A 17,457-nucleotide genomic window follows, 5' to 3' on the forward strand; every position below is an offset into this window, starting at 1 on the left:
GTAGATAACTTTATACAGGTGTGAGGTAAACAGGTCAGCCTATTCCTTACAGATGAACACTTGCAGACAGGCAGTTTCTCAGTGTGATATTGGCTGCTTTCAGGTTCTCTCTATGGAGACCCTCACTCAGTTACACCTCAGTGTAAGAGGCCTGTAGAGGCCTGTCTCCTGTCACAGTCTCACATACCAGTCCTTGCTGCCATCACCATCCTTTTCTGACTGACTCAAATCTTACCACCTCATAACAGTTAGCTCCTCCCCATAACATGTGACTTTCCGAGAAGCCGTCATTGGCTGACTACTCCTTCTCATTAAACTCACTAAAAACTTTACTGATGTCCCTGTAAGAAAATTCACAATTAAGTACGACAAGAAAAGAAATGGGAATAGCATAGAAAAACCACATTAAAAATGTAGAAATAACGTAACAGAATCCTGCTGCCATTTTTCATGGACTTTTGGATAAGAGAAAGTTGAGAAATGTTCAGAAATTTTTTCATCCAATAAAAACTGATGAAACTCATACTAAGTTTATTCAATGCTCACGTTACCTGGTCTTTCACAAGTAATAGTGAGTAGTGCATGACATTTATTTCTTCATTTACAATACATTCAAAGCACAAGAAAGGATCTGACCAAACCAATTCTGCCAGGATGGTAAAGCAAAAGAAAGCAGCACTCCAAGGATTTTTTTTTAAATTAGAAAAGAAGAGATTTATTCACCAATATGTCGTGTACAAGTGACACTTCAGCTCTTCTATAGAGCCATTATCAAGCTGCTGTCTTCTCCTAGTTTGGCAATAAGGCTTGGCATCAATCTCTTGGAGGCATTGCATCCATCTATGGATAATTATTTTCTACGGTGCTGTGCTCTCTTCTGCGATTTTTTTTTCCTGCCAGGACAGTGGTGCCTAGGTTACCAATTGGGAAAATTATTGACATTTTAATATGGCTCTACAGGTTTATTTTGGAAAGATGCATTCCTGTCCTGAGTACTTTGTTTTATCTGAATTCTGAAAAATATATTTTAAGCAATGTCATATTTTACAAGATTATGCAGCTCAGATATTATAGACCATCTGTTACCTAAATAAAACAGTGCCACACTGTGGTGAAATTATCAAGTTATAAAATGAACTCGGAATTACTTTAAAGGGGATTTTGTCCATCACCAACCTGTGGATGTCCTTTTAATTTAAGATAGACTTGTAATTACTGATGTCTGAGTGCGGTGCGTCACCCTTTACATAACATTATTAAAGAATATGTGGGAGTGTTGAAATGTATACGGATTGTCACAAAGAACCATACTTGAATAACATTGGAATATCTATATGCTGCATTTTACAATAAAATACTTTGGTCACTTTGCAATCAACAAGCAGTGTTCAGTGATTCTCGTTTTATTTAAGAAAACAGTGGGTGACCACTTGATAATATTTCTAAATAGCACTTATTTTCAACTAAGCTGATAAGTGTCACTAATGCCACCCGAAAGGACTCTAATTTAAAAAAAAAAAAAGTCCCAAACCTCTGGGTTTCGGGAACCTCAGAATGCCCATCAGGAACCCACCAACCTCCGCGTTCACCCCTCACTGTAAAAGTGTAAATTCTCACTCTGTAAAATAAATCATCCCTTACTAAAGCAGTTACTGATTGGTAACCCATAAGTACAGACCAGAATTTTGATAGAATCTCAGGTCCTTTACTGCTGGTATTAGGGACACAGCATTTTTATATAAGTGCCATCTAGAAAAATCCTCAGCCTGTCTGCCATCTGATTTCTTAGGAGAAGCTATCAGCAGTCAGTAGTTGCCCTTTTTATTCAAAGCACCACTCCCGCATTTTGTTTTTTTCAGAGCTGGAGTGGTGCTTTAAGTGTAAGCCCCCAGTGAAATTCTCACCCTCCAGCATTTCCAGCATGACTCTGGTCCTGCGGCGCCATCTTCTAAGCACAGCTTCTGACAGCCAGAAGCCAAACTCCGCTCACAAGCTCTCAATACAAATCTATGAGAACCAGAACCAAGCGCTGATAGACTTGTATTGAAAAGTGACCTCCGACGTGCTCCAGCACACATAGGAGCGCACCGGCAGGTCACTTTCACAGGAGATGGACCAGAGCGGAGGGGAAACCAATGAATGTGGCGGAAGGTGAGTATCAGACAGGGGACTTCTATTTATTTAAAAAAAAAAAAAAAAAGAACAAAAAAAAACAAAACGCTGTAGTGGTGCTTTAAAAAAGAGTAATCATTGTTTTAACTTATTATTTTCATGTCTACTATTGATTTATGAACAGAAGCAACTTTGTAACATTTTATTAGTGAAATCTGATTCTCAGTTGACAGGTAAAATCTGTTTTAAGTGAACACAGATTTATCCATTGCTGACAAATAACAGTTGATGCTCAAAGTTCTATGGAGAACTGTAACTCATTTTAGGAGGACTTGCAGTAAAATGTCCGTGTCTGCTCTAACTCCACCCTCCTCCGTAGAATGTTAAAAACACCAACTGTCATCTCCTATCTCAATAATGTGAACATTTATCTTCACTGGATACAAATTTGACCCAAGAATTGAGAATATTGAAAATCCAAGATTAGTCCAAGAGCTGAAAGAAGCAGATTTCTCTAATAAGATATTACATTATATAACTTTCACCAGCTAAAAAAAACAAAATCTTGTGAGAATGTAAATGGATTGTCATATCTTGGCCACTTGAGACACACCAACAGGATATCCCATTAATCCCTTCCCAACAATGCACTGGGTCGCTGCTGTTTAACCATTTAGGATGCGACTGCCCATCAGCCCAGTTTCCATGTGACGGGTTCGCATGATGCCATTGGGCTACCATGGCAGTCAGGGGCCTACTAAAGGCCCCTTTTCACTGCCATGTTTGTACTTCCATGAAAATCTGGCTTAAAAAAAAAAAAAAAAAAAAAATTAAAAATCAAATTGAATTGCCACCTTGACAGATATATACATACACCTCAACTATGAAATTGCAAAAAATAAAAGGGAGAATTAGTCGTGGAATGATGGATTATGCAAATGCTGAAAAAGAAAATTAAAAATGTTCAAAACATCTATTTATTCAGTATCTAGTATGAGCGCCATGTGCAGAAATACATGCACACCTTGCAGCCGTCAATGAGGTTATTACTGATTGTCCTGCCACGCTGAGTGCACTTGGGCACGCAAGGCCACGTTCACACGTTCAGTATTTATCACCCAGGAGTGGGTGATAAATACAGAAGTGGTGACATGTTTCTATTATAGGTTTCCTCCAATTGTTCGGCCATTGGTTTTGGCTTTCAAATACTAATGGAAAATACTGACCAAATACTGAACGCAGGGCCGGCTCCAGGTTTTTCTGGGCCCCGGGCGAAAGAGTCTCAGTGGGCCCCTTTAACACATACCACGATTCATGATGCACAGATACGACAGAGAAATATATATATAGTACAATGCAAAGATTTCACTTCTTACATTACATGAGTGATATCTATTGTAAATTCCACAATAGCTCAGAAACCGGTGAATCGCTCCACACAGAATAGTGGCCCCCATATAAGGCTCCATACGGAATACTGGCCCCCATATAACGCTTCATACGGAATACTGGCCCCCATATTACACTCCATACGGAATACTGGCCCCCATATAAGGCCCCATAAGGAATACTGGCCCCCATATAAGGCCCCATAAGGAATACTGGCCCCCATATAAGGCCCCATACAAGGCTCCATATGGAATACTGGCCCCCATATAAGGCTCCATATGGAATACTGGCCCCCATATAAGGCTCCATACGGAATACTGGCCCCCATATAAGGCTCCATACGGAATACTGGCCCCCATATAAGGCTCCATACGGAATACTGGCCCCCATATAAGGCTCCATACGGAATACTGGCCCCCATACGGAATACTGGCCCCCATATAAGGCTCCATACGGAATACTGGCCCCCATATAAGGCTCCATACGGAATACTGGCCCCCATATAAGGCTCCATACGGAATACTGGCCCCCATATAAGGCTCCATACGGAATACTGGCCCCCATATAAGGCTCCATACGGAATACTGGCCCCCATACGGAATACTGGCCCCCATATAAGGCTCCATACGGAATACTGGCCCCCATATAAGGTTCCATACAGAATACTGGCCCCCATATAACGCTCCATACTGAATACTGGTCCCCTTATAAAGCTCCATACAGGATACTGGCCCCCATATAACGCTCCATACAGGATACTGGTCCCCTTATAAAACTCCATACAGGATACTGGCCCCCATATAACGCTCCATACAGGATACCGGTCCCCTTATAACGCTCCATACAGGATACCGGTCCCCTTATAACGCTCCATACAGGATACTGGCCCCCCATATAATGCTGCATGCAGGCTGTGCCCCCTTATAATGCTCCATGCAGGCTGTTACCCCCCACATAATGCCCCATACAGGCTGTCCCCCCACGTAATGCCCCATACAGGCCCCCCCTTTTAATGCTCCATGCAGGCTGTTACCCCCCACATAATGCTCCATACAGGATGTCACCCCCCCCTCTTTATAATGCCCCATGCAGGATGTACCCCCCCTTCTCTTTATACTGCCCCATGCCTCCATACATTAAAAAAAAAAAAAATCAAATACTCACCTCCCTTCTCCTCACCTGCTACCTGCTACCTGCTGCCTGCTGCCTGCTGCCTGCTGCCCGGGTCCGAACTCCAGCGTTGTCGGCGTCTTCCCGCTCAGCGCTCCCTGTGACGGCTCAGGGGAGGGTGCGGTGTTAAGGCGTCACCGCGCCCTCTGACCTGAGACGTCACAGGGAGCGCAGAGCAGGAAGACAGCTGATCTGTGGAGGCACGGGGAGAGGTAAGTATCCAGCTGCCGGGGCCCTGAGCAAGCGGCGGAGAAGGGCGGGCGCTGACACCGCTCTCCTCTGCCCATAGCCCAGCGGGGTGCGCGACCGCCAGTGGGCCCCTCTGCCTGCTCAGGGCCCCGGCATTTGCCCGGGTGCGCCGGGTGCTGACGCCGGCCCTGACTGAACGTGTGAACGTGGCCTAAATCAGCAAGATCCCCTGCTGGCAACTTACTTTGCAGTTGCGACCAATTACGTCACAGATGTGCTCGATGGGAGAAAAGTCCGGTGACTCTGCAGGCCACGACAGCATGTTTAAACCATGCAGGACGCTGACAAGAGCAACATGCGGCCCTGAGTGGTCGGTCTGAAAAACTACTCCCGAGACATTTTGAAAAAATGACTACCACATCAATGTGACATCGAGCTGTTCATGTAGCTGGAATGAAGAGGGGTCCGGCTGTACAATATGCCATCCAACGCCATAATCCCTGGAGTAAGACAGGTGAGACGTTCTCTCATGAAGACCTCTTCATGTTGTTGCCCACGTGACCTCCAGACCAATCTCTGACTATATATATATATATATATACATATATATATATACATATATATATACACATATATACATATATATACATATATATATACACATATATATATATACATATAAATGTTCCAAAAATACATTCCTAGTTTCTAGTAAACCGGGCTAGTGCCCTGCATTGAAGCTATACAACTCATATGAATATGCGAAAAAGGAGGAGAACACTGAGTTAAAGCTAAAACATATAATTTTATTAATTCATTTCATTAAAAAGATTGCATAAATATATAGGTTGCTGACATCAGCTGCATGATAGTAAAAGGAGTTTCAAATAACAATACCACACACAATACACTTAGAAATTAGTGATTACACAGGTGCTTCATGCAGCACGTACTCTGCTAGTGTCAAGAGGTAACAAACAGCTACAGATGGAGAGCCCACATAATAATCGCAAAGGTGATATGTATCACCAGGGTATAAGTATAAATGGGGACTCCATCCACAGTTAATATAAATCAAATTGATAACACAAGAGTCAAGAAGTCAAACATACCCATGTCTGCAATAGTCAGTGCCGGGTCCCCAGCCTGGCCCCAGCCCCAAACGTACGCTTTCACCGTCTGGCTTCCTCAGGGGGCATGGTTAAACACATGTCTAACTTGTGTTATATAGCTGCAAGGACCTACCGTCCACGTGTTGCAATGCAGCCAATGGCAGTGGGATAAGCGGCGCATGCGCCCTCAGTCGCCGTGTCCGCGGAATCACCCGAGCGATCACGTGGTTTGGCCGGCGCCAGGCACGAACCACGGCGCGCAGGAGAGACCTGAGACAGGGAGCAGGGCGCCACAAAACAGGGCACAGAGGGCGCATGGGCACCACGGCACGCCATCCAGCAGTCCCCAACGCAGAAAGGCAACAACCCCATATGTGTACCCATGTTACAGTGAGTTTAAAGGAGGAGGTTACCCAACTTAAAATTGCCCATAAGGAAAGTGCAGTTGTGCCTAGAAATGACTGCCACTCAAGGTGTGTGTATCCAATCCAAGTCTAAGGCGTGAGTGTACAGTACACTTCAGTGATAGGAATAAAATTCAGGTACATAATTGGTATGGATACTTCATACCTGATGTGCAGTTTAAAAGCAATAAATATAATATACATTATTCATAATCACTTTATGCTGTGTTTCAAGTTTCATTGATGCTACATTGAACAGTGTATATACTATAATAGACATTAAATGTAACTTCATATCCACTTTGTGCTTCGTTTAAAATTTCATTGATGATGAGTTGAGAGTCCTCATATGATGAAGTTCAGATATAGTCAGTCCCAGAAAAAAGGGATCCTCAAAACACGTAGCCAGAAAGTGCAACAGGACAAGAAGGAGGGAGAGGGGAGGAGGGACATGAAAGACGCTAGTCCTTGCAGACTGTAAACATTATCTTGAGAAAAAATGAAATAAATATCAGAGTTGGCAAAATGCAATAAATAATGTTAAAACCGAATAAAAACAACACAAGATACAGTGCTGGCCAAAAGTATTGGCACCCCTGCAATTCTGTCAGATAATACTCAGTTTCTTCCTGAAAATGATTGCAATCACAAATTCTTTGGTATTATTATCTTCATTTAATGTGTCTTCAACGAAAAAAACACAGAAAGAATTGTCCTAAAGCCAAATTGGATATAATTCCACAAATTGGGTGGACAAAAGTATTGGCACCCTTTGAAAAATCATGTGATGCTTCTCTAATTCGTGTAATTAACAGCACCTGTAACTTACCTGTGGCACCCAACAGGTGTTGGCAATAACTAAATCACACTTGCAGCCAGTTAACATGGATTAAAGTTGACTCAACCTCTGTCCTGTGTCCTTGTGTGTACCACATTGAGCATGGAGAAAGGAAAGAAGACCAAAGAACTGTCTGAGGACTTGAGAAACCAAATTGTGAGGAAGCATGAGCAATCTCAAGGCTACAAGTCCATCTCCAAAGACATGAATGTTTCTGTGTCTTCCGTGCGCAGTGTCATCAAGAAGTTTAAAGCCCATGGCACTGTGGCTAACCTCCCTAGATGTGGACGGAAAAGAAAAATTGACGAGAGATTTCAACGCAAGATTGTGCGGATGGTGGATAAAGAACCTCGACTAACATCCAAACAAGTTCAAGCTGCCCTGCAGTCCGAGGGTACAACAGTGTTAACCCGTACTATCCGTCGACGTCTGAATGAGAAGGGACTGTATGGTAGGATACCCAGGAAGACCCCACTTCTTACCCCGAGACATAAAAAAGCCAGGCTGGAGTTTGCCAAAACTTACCTGAGAAAGCCTAAAATGTTTTGGAAGAATGTTCTCTGGTCAGATGAGACAAAAGTAGAGCTTTTTGGGAAAAAGCATCAACATAGAGTGTACAGTGAAAAAAAAGAGCCATTCAAAGAAAAGAACACGGTCCCTACAGTCAAACATGGCGGAGGTTCCCTGATGTTTTGGAGTTGCTTTGCTGCCTCTGGCACTGGACTGCTTGACCGTGTGCATGGCATTATGAAGTCTGAAGACTACCAACAAATTTTGCAGCATAATGTAGGGCCCAGTGTGAGAAAGCTGGGTCTCCCTCAGAGGTCATGGGTCTTCCAGCAGGACAATGACCCAAAACACACTTCCAAAAGCACTATAAAATGGTTTTAGAGAAAGCACTGGAGACTTCTAAGGTGGCCAGCAATGAGTCCAGACCTGAATCCCATAGAACACCTGTGGAGAGATCTCAAAATGGCAGTTTGGAGAAGACACCCTTCAAATATCAGGGACCTGGAGCAGTTTGCCAAAGAAGAATAGTCTACAATTCCAGCAGAGCGTTGTAAGAAACTCATTGATGGCTACCGGAAGCGGTTGTTCGCAGTTATTTTGGCTAAAGGTTGTGCAACCAAGTATTAGGCTGAGGGTGCCAATACTTTTGTCCGGCCCTTTTTTGGAGTTTTGTGTGAAATGATCAATGATTTGATTTTTGCTTCATTTTCTTTTGTGTTTTTTCCTTGCAAGCAAATTATTTTATGTTACCCCCTCTAATGCCACACTGTATATGTTCAATACCGCGCACCATAAAGCATTTGGGGTTACAATTGTGGGGTTTTCTATAGTGCCGGGGTATTGTTTTTAATTGAGAAGGGTCTATAGCTGTTGCAGCTGCACAAATATCCCGCACATGTTCACGCGTGCGTATCCTCAGTTGTCTGGAGGTTAGCCCGACATAGATTTTAGGGCAGCTGCACACAGCATAATAGGTTACCTGTGAGGTGGAGCATGTAATATGCTGCTTGATCATATAGGTCTTCTTCCCACTAGCCGTAGTAAAGCTCATCGATCTCAATATATTTTTGCATGCAATGCAATCACCACATGGGAAGAATGCAACAGGGGTCCACGGGTTCCAAACAGGTTTAATTTCATGGGAACATAATGGCTTTGTGTCAATAAATCTTTCAAATTAGGGGATCTTCTAGGTGTCATAAGTGGACAATCTGGAACGAATTGAGACAAAACGGGCTCAGTTTTTAAAATATTCCAATGCCTCCCCCAAACACTCCCTCATAGTAACCCACTCCCCATTATAGGTTGAGATAAAAAGGACTGCCTCTTGTGATTCTTGATCTTTCGGGGGGGATATAATAATGTATCTCTCCCCCTCCTTTTAGCTTTAGTATAGCCGTTTTTAATGCATCTATTGCTATACCCGCGGGCTCTGAATCTTTCTCGCATGTCATCAGACTGTGTTTCAAAACGCACGTCTGAGGAGCAGATCCGTCTGATTCTCATGAATTGTCCCACCGGGATGCCCTTGAAAGTGGAGTATGGGTGTCCAGAACTGGAGTGCAATAACGAATTAACCGAGGTGGACTTTCGATGAATATCAGTCTGAAGTCGGAACGATGAATCCACACATATCTTAATGTCCAGAAAGCCCACCAGTGTCCTGCTACTGGAATGTGTTAATTTGATGTTAAATCTATTTACGTTCAATTGCAACATGAATTCCTGGAATTGGGCCTCAGTACCTTGCCAAACGATAAGCACGTCATCAATGTAGCGCATCCAGCACTGCGCATGGTCGGCAGCCCGCACACCCCCCCCACCCCGCCAAAAACCTCTCGTTCCCAGTAGCCCAGAAAGAGGAGGGCACAGGCCGCCCCCATCGCAGTGCCGCACCCCTGCAGGTAAAATACATCTTTGAATACAAAGAAGTTGTGCGTCAAGATATAGGCCAACAATTCCAGGATCAGGTCACAAATCCGGACATCCCAATTACTATTGTAAAGAAAAAACTTGCATGCCTCAAGGCCATCTTGATGTCTTATACAGGTGTAAAGTGCCTCTATGTCTGTAGCTGTTTGTTACCTCTTGACACTAGCAGAGTACGTGCTGCATGAAGCACCTGTGTAATCACTAATTTCTAAGTGTATTGTGTGTGGTATTGTTATTTGAAACTCCTTTTACTATCATGCAGCTGATGTCAGCAACCTACGTTTGCGTACTGTGACTGGGTGACTCCAGCCTTGCACTGGGCCATCACCTCTACATCTTGATTCTTTGAATGATCTTAAATATTTATGCAATCTTTTTAATGAAATGAATTAATAAAATTATATGTTTTAGCTTTAACTCAGTGTTCTCCTTTTTCGCTATCTCCGACTATAGTTGCATCCAAATGGGAAAAAAAAAAAAGAAAAGCCAAAAACATAAAACAAGGTACTCTCAATGAAAAGAATAGACTTCCATTTCAGTCTTGCTCTGCACCATAACCTAGTCCTTGCAGCTCCATCATTACATCTTAGAAAATGGTGATATATTTTATACTCAAAACAATCATAAGAATGGTATCACAGTAATCATAATGACCTGCTGTCGGGTAACATTTATTCCGCAATGAACACCATGAAGACAAAACTCAAAATACAATACCAGAATGCATTTTTCCATTTCAACCCACTTGATTATTTCCCCCTGCTTTTCACTACATTACATGATACAATGTAATGCAAAACGTATCCCTTAAAAAAACAAAGCACGGATAGCACAAGTACCCATTGTAACCTAGAGCTATGCACATGTCCCGTGTTTTTAGACAGAAATGTCCATTTTTTTTCCTAGCACCACAGATGACAAGTGCCAATATTAGTCTATGGGTCCGAGGAAAACCATGTACAGCACACGGATGGAATCTATGTTTAACAGTGCAAAGTATAGATTTGTAATGTCTTCATTTATCCATCCCAGGAAAACATAACACACAGATTGTAAAAATGGGACACACCGATCCAAAACACAAAACACTGACGACACCGGTGCCGGTTTTAAACAGATGTGCGAAGGAGGCCTTATAGAGAATTACCGCAGTATTACTGCATGGTTTTACAGGTGTAGAGCAGATATGCGTAGTGTTTATACCTGTAAAAGAGGGATTTTTGGTACTCACCGTAAAATCTTTCTTGGAGCCTTCATTGGGGGGACACAGGACCATGGGTGTATGTTGTTGTCGCTAGGAGGTTGACACTAGGCAAAAAAAAGAAAATAGCTCCTCCTCCGCAGTATACACCCGCCTACAGGCACCAAGCTCACCAGTTAGTGGCTAAAGCAGTAGGAGGAACATAAAATAATTAACTATGCAATGCCCAACGGGTCACAACCGTGAAAACTAAATTAGATGACCAACAGGGCCAACTGGACATATGCCCAATATCAGGGTGGGTGCTGTGTCCCCCAATGAAGGCTCCAAGAAAGATTTTACGGTGAGTACCAAAAATCCCTCTTTCTTTATCACTTCATTGGGGGACACAGGACCATGGGACATCCAAAAGCAGTCCCTAGGGTGGGAGAACAAAAGATAGCCACAGATTATGTCTGACTGCGGCCAACTGCCGCCTGCAGAGCCTTCCGTCCAAGACTGGCATCAGCCGAGGAATAAGTGTGGACCCTGAAAAACCTTAAAAAGGTGTGGAGTGAAGACCAGGTTGCGGCCTTACAGATCTGAGAAGCTGAAGCCTGATGGCGAACAGCCCAAGAGACCCCCACCGCCCGGGTGGAGTGAGCCCTTACCCCAGGAGGGGGAGGTTTGTCCGAGACGCGATATGCCTCCAAAGTGGTCGAACGTATCCAACGGGCGATAGTTGACTTGGAAGCAGGAAGGCCCTTGCGAAGCCCTTCAGGGATGACAAACAGGGCATCCGAACACCGAAGGGAAGCCGTTCCAGAAAGGTACACACGTAAAGCTGACCAGATCCAGTTTGTGCAGGGATTTCTCCCGTGGGTGCACTGGGGCCGGGCAGAAGGAAAGCAAAACAATGTCCTCATTGATGTGGAAAGAGGAGACTACTTTCGGCAAAAAGGAAGGCACCGGCCTGAGCACTACCTTGTCTTGATGGAAGACCAGAAAGGGTGACAGACATGAGAGGGCTGTGAGCTCTGCAACCCTCCTAATAGAGGTAACAGCCACCAGAAAAGCCACCTTCCAGGAGAGAAGAGAGGTTGAGATGTCCTGAATGGGTTCAAACGGGGGCTGTTGGAGGACGCTTAGGATCATATTAAAGCTCCCATGGATCCACCGGGGGGCGATAAGGCGGCGCCAGGTGAGCCACCCCTTGTAGAAACATCTTGACCTGAGGACGGAAAGCCAAATTACGTTGGAATAGGATGGACAAGGCCGAAACTTGGCCTTTCAGAGTACTTAGAGAGTCCCGCTTCCAGACCAGACTGAAGAAAGGCCAAAATGACCAGTAAAGAAAAGGACATGGGAGCTAGCAGATCTTTCTCGCAGTGACGAAAAAAGGCTCTCCAGGTTCTGTGGTATATGCGCGAGGTTGCGGGTTTTCTGGTACTAATTAGGGTCTGGATGATGTTGTCCGCAAAACCCGCTTTCCTCAATACTGCCCCTCAACAGCCATGCCATTAAATTCAGAGAAAGAGAACTCTGATGAAGAATAGGCCCCTGAGAGAGGAGGTCCGGACAGTCTGGTAGTCTCCAGGGGGAGTCGATGAGCAGGTTTACTAGATCTGCGTACCAGACGCGTCTGGGCCAATCCAGGGCTACTAGAATTACCGGTACTCCTTCGGTCTTGATCTTTTGACGACTCGAGGGATCAATGGTAGAGAGGGAAAAAGATAGGGCAGCTGGAACTGAGACCATGATATGACTAGCGCGTCTTGAGCGATCGCAGGACCGGGCTACAAAGGATGGAACCTTGTGGTTTAACCGAGATGCCATGAGGTCGACGTCCGGCGTGGCCCATCGTAAGCAAATCTGATGGAACACCTCGGGATGGAGAGACCATTCTCCTGAGGCAAGGCCCTGTCGACTGAGGAAGTCGGCCGCCCAATTTTCGACCCCCGGAATGTGGACTGCGGAGATTGCCGGAACTGTGTTCTCGGCCCAAACTAGCACTCTTGCCACCTCTTTCAAGACGGACTTGCTGCGCATTCCTCTTTGACGGTTTATGTACGCCACAGCCGTGGCATTGTCCGATTGTACGCGGACTGGGAACCCGGCAAGGATATCCTGCCAGTGATGCAACGCCAGGTAAATTGCCCTTATTTCCAAGATATTGATCGGTAGGGAGACTTTGTGGGGACTCCACCGGCCCTGCACCGTGTGGTGAAGGAAGACTGCCCCCCAGCCAATGAGGCTGGCATCGGTCGTGACCACCTGCCAGCGAAGCGGTAGGAATGACCTCCCGGGTCTGATGGAAGAGGGGCGAGTCCACCATGTTAATGACCTTCTCACATGAAGAGGTAACCTGATGCGTCGATCTAGGGACAGGTTCTTGTCCCATGCCGACAGAAGGGCCAGTTGAAGAGGCTGGGTATAGAACTGGGCAAACGGCACTACTTCCATAGCTGCCGTCACTTTTCCCCAAGACACTCATGCATAGGCGAAGAGAACGTGGACTTGGGTCGGAAAGAAAGTGGATCCCCTGACAGAGACAGTTTCTTTTCCCTCGGGAGAAGGACCCGGGCCTGGGTCGTGTTGAACAGCATCCCTAGAAAGGTTACGCATTGATGGGACCAGGGAGGATTTGTTCAGCCAGCCTAACCGAGAGAGCGTGCTCAAGGTGATCTGGAAACTGTGGAGACAGTCCCTGAACATGGGACCCTTGATCAATAGGTCGTCGAGGTAGGGGATAATTACAATCCCCCTGGCTCGTAGAATGGCCATGACCGTTGCCATTACCTTCGTGAAAACCCTCGAGGAGGAGGCAAGCCCGAAGGGGAGAGAAGTGAACTAGTAATGTGCATTCTGGAAAGCAAATCGAAGGAACTTCGGATGCGGTGCGCAGATTGGGATGTGAAGATATGCATCCTGAATGTCCACTGATAGATATTCCTCGGCTTCCATCGAGGCGATTACCAACCTGAGGGATTCCATTCTGAAGTGCCGGATGCGTACCTGTCGGTTTAGTTGTTTGAGGTCCAGGATTGGATGTAGTGGGCAGTCCTTTTGTGGAACAACGAAAAGATGGAGTAAAAACCAGAAAATCTGTCTTGAAGGGGGACTGGAACTATGACTTCTGAGCGCCGAAGAGAGGCAATGGCCTGAAGAAAACCAGGAAGCAGAGATGGATGCGGGTGCCAGGACCTGAGAAATCATGTTCCTGGCATGGCGCTGAATTCGATCTTGTAGCCGGAGGTCACAATCTCCTTGACCCAGGCGTATTCTATTGCAGAGACCCAAGAGTCTCAGAACAGAAGTAGACGGCCGCCCACACTGGGAGAAGTCCCAGGTGGGAGTGACCAGTCATGATGAGGAAAATCTGTTGTATCGTGATCCAGAGGGCTTGGAAGAGAGACCCTTTGGGCGCCAGTTGGGAGTGGGCCTAAAGGTAGGCTTACGTCTCTCTTGCTGTGCTGGGGTACGGTCCTGTTGAGAGGAGAGACCCGGTTGAGCGAACCGACGGGAACGTCTCCTAGGAAAGGGGCGTTTAGGTCTCGGCTGGGGTAGGGAGGTGCTCTTGCCCCCAGTGGCATCAGAAATGATCTGGTCTAACTTAGACCCAAACAGCCCAGAGCCTTGAAAAGGGAGATTTGTTCGTGATTTTTTTGGAGGCCGGGTCGGCGTTCCAAGCCTTCAGCCAAAGAATTCTACGCATAGCAATGATATTGCTAGAGAAGCGGGCTGAACAGGCAGCGGCATCAAGGGACGCCGTGAGCAGATATTTCCCTGCGTGGGCGATGTGATCCGCTAGGTCAGCCAGATCGTCCAGGGAAGCCCCCGTTAGGATGCTCTGCCTAAGCTGTTTGGCCCATGCGGAGACTGTTTCTGATAACCAAGTTGAGGCGAAGGAAGGACACAGGGAGGTGCCAGCAGCCTCGAAGGCTGACTTAGCCAAGGCCTCAACCTGTCTATCCGTAGTGTCCTTGAGGAAGGAACCGTCTGGAAGAGACAGCACCGTCTTGGCCGAGAGACAGGAGGATCCACAGATGGGGACTCCGTCCATTTGCTGACAAGATCGTGGTTAAACGGGTATAGCATGCCTGTTTCTTTCCAGTGAAGCGTTTTTCTGGATGCTCCCACTGTTTCTGAAAGACACCGTCAAATTCTGTATTCTTAGAAAAGGTGCGAGCCAGGCGCTTAATTCTCTTGAAGGAAACAGTCCTGAGAAGGGCTCTCGTCCTCAACATGCAGGGTCTGATTGACAGCTGATATAAGGCTGTCAACCATGTCCTGGATCTTAGAATATTGGTCAGTGTCGGATCCAGAGTCAGAATCTGATGCAGAGTCAGATCCCGGAGCGACCTCTGGGGGGAAGGGGGGGGGGGGGGGGGGAGAGGTGTGAGATGCAGGGAACATTTGGGAGTCTGGAGAGCTGGAAGACTAACTTGTGTGAGTCCGTTTCTGAGAACGTGCTCCGAGTCTGCCCTTGGTAAGAGGGAGCAGGGGTGCCTGCAAATCGTCCGTGGGAACGTTCGGAGCACTGGTGGCCGTGGATAACATAGGCTAGCGTTCTAGGACCTGCACCAGACATTGAGATACCTTGGTGAGGTCAGGGACAGACTGGGACATAGCAACAGCCTACTGGAGGGAGAGTTACTTTGTCCTGGGCGGCAGGGGTCTTGGGGTGCCAGCATGGTGGGAGGCTTGCAGGTCGAGCAGAAAGCCAGTCAGACCCGCAGGCTACTTAGTACTGCGAAGAGCACAGGCGTAGTATGTGACTGAGCGGGACGGATAGAAAGCTCCCTGGTTTGGGCATATGTGCCTAACCAGGAATACTGCAGAGGAGGGAGCCTGTGGGTAGGAAAGGTGCGTGTCAGAACCAGGGAAGGACCTACCCGGTCTGGAATATCCACAGTCCAGTACCCCCCGTTGGAAACTCCAGAGCTGAGGCTGAAGGGAGCTGCTGTAGGAGGTGCAGTGCTGAAACTGACAGGTAGAAAGGTGCCGCTGGAGCCAGGAACAGAACAGCGCAGAGGGGCGGGACAGGGGACACCATGAAGATGCGAGGAGAGGGGGTGTGGCCAGGGAAGCACTGCTGTAAGCGTTGTGTGTCCATATCCAGTGTTCTGGGCCTGGGGGCAGCAGTTGTAAGACAGCAGGAGTGTGAGGGATTGTACCTTTGTTTGAGGTCCTGATACCTCTTCTTCTCCCCTTCTGAGGATGGTACAGGAGGATAGGGGGGTATCCTGGCTCTTCCTCCTTCCTGCACTGACCAGTACTGGACAGTGCAGGAGACTGTCGACCCCAGAAACTGGGGGAAGGTCACCCACAGGGACTACAGTCTCCCTCCCAGGAATCTCCGAGGAGGAGGCTGGGGTGGGGAATAGGCAAGGACTGGCCACCAGCAATCACCTGAAGGTGACGGGATAGGTCCTGCCCAGCGGGTCCGAGTATGCGATGCCACACTGCTCTCTCGGTCACTTGAGAATGGGGATAACAGGGGACTCAGTGTTCCCCGTTAACCCTGAAGAGCTGTATCTGAAAAATAAAGAACAAGGATTAATAAAGCAGGGTTGGATCTGTTAGGCTCCAGGTCTACCTCCTACAGACACTAAGCTTAAACTGGTGAGCTTGGTGCCTGTAGGCGGGTGTATACTGCAGAGGAACTATTTTTTTTTTTTTTTTGCCTAGTGTCAACCTCCTAGCGACAACAGCATACACCCATTGTCCTGTGTCCCCCAATGAAGCGATATATATATATATAATTTATATATATATTCATTGTTTTCTTTATCTATTTAGTACTGAAAAGTTAACGATCATTATGATACTTGCTCACCATGCTCTTCAGGTTGAAGATATAATTCTTATTATAGTTGCTCTCTTTAGGCTGAGAATTTGGAAGTCTCCACAAAGGAAAATCACAGGATCAAAATTCTGACTGCCTGCTAGGTGAAGGTTGCGCTGTTCACCATTATAAAACTTAGCATTAAACTATTGAAAGTAATGTCAGATTTTTTTATTTATTTTTTTATAAAAAATCATAGCAGCATAATGTAGGCAAGGAGAGACATCCAATTCCAGCGATGTAGCACTGACTGGGTTGCTTGCTGTAGTTTTGACAAAATAAGTTTTCTGCTGCAGAAACACACTTCATTGACAAACCTACTTCTCAGCAAATTAACTGCTTTGCTAAACATGTTTGAGCCACTTCTTATTTAATACCAATTGCAAGATAGTAAAAAAGTAAAAAAAAAAAGAAGGTAATATATGAAGTTTGGATATTTTTTTTGTCGGAGCGACCAAAGAAAGCAATGAGACATTTATTGTTTGCCATTCAACTTTTATTTTAATAAAATCAGTAATGCACAGCACATGCAGTGCCAAGCATCTATACTAGTACAATAAGCAAAATCTAAACTAAAGCGACTTGAGGGTCAATCTTGACATTTAGCAAGTTCAAATCCATTCTTTGCATATAAATGTGTGAACCTTATTCTTGTTAAAAAGGTATTGCCAAAGTTACTTGCTAATATGTAATCATTGAGGACACAAGTCACCAATTTTCAGTATGACAAAGATAAACCACATGTTTGAGGATTGCAATGTGCCAGACATTCA

This window comes from Phyllobates terribilis, unplaced genomic scaffold, assembly GCF_046119375.1.
Source record: "Phyllobates terribilis strain yellow unplaced genomic scaffold, ASM4611937v1 Scaffold_2__4_contigs__length_985480577, whole genome shotgun sequence".
NCBI lineage: Eukaryota > Metazoa > Chordata > Amphibia > Anura > Dendrobatidae > Phyllobates > Phyllobates terribilis.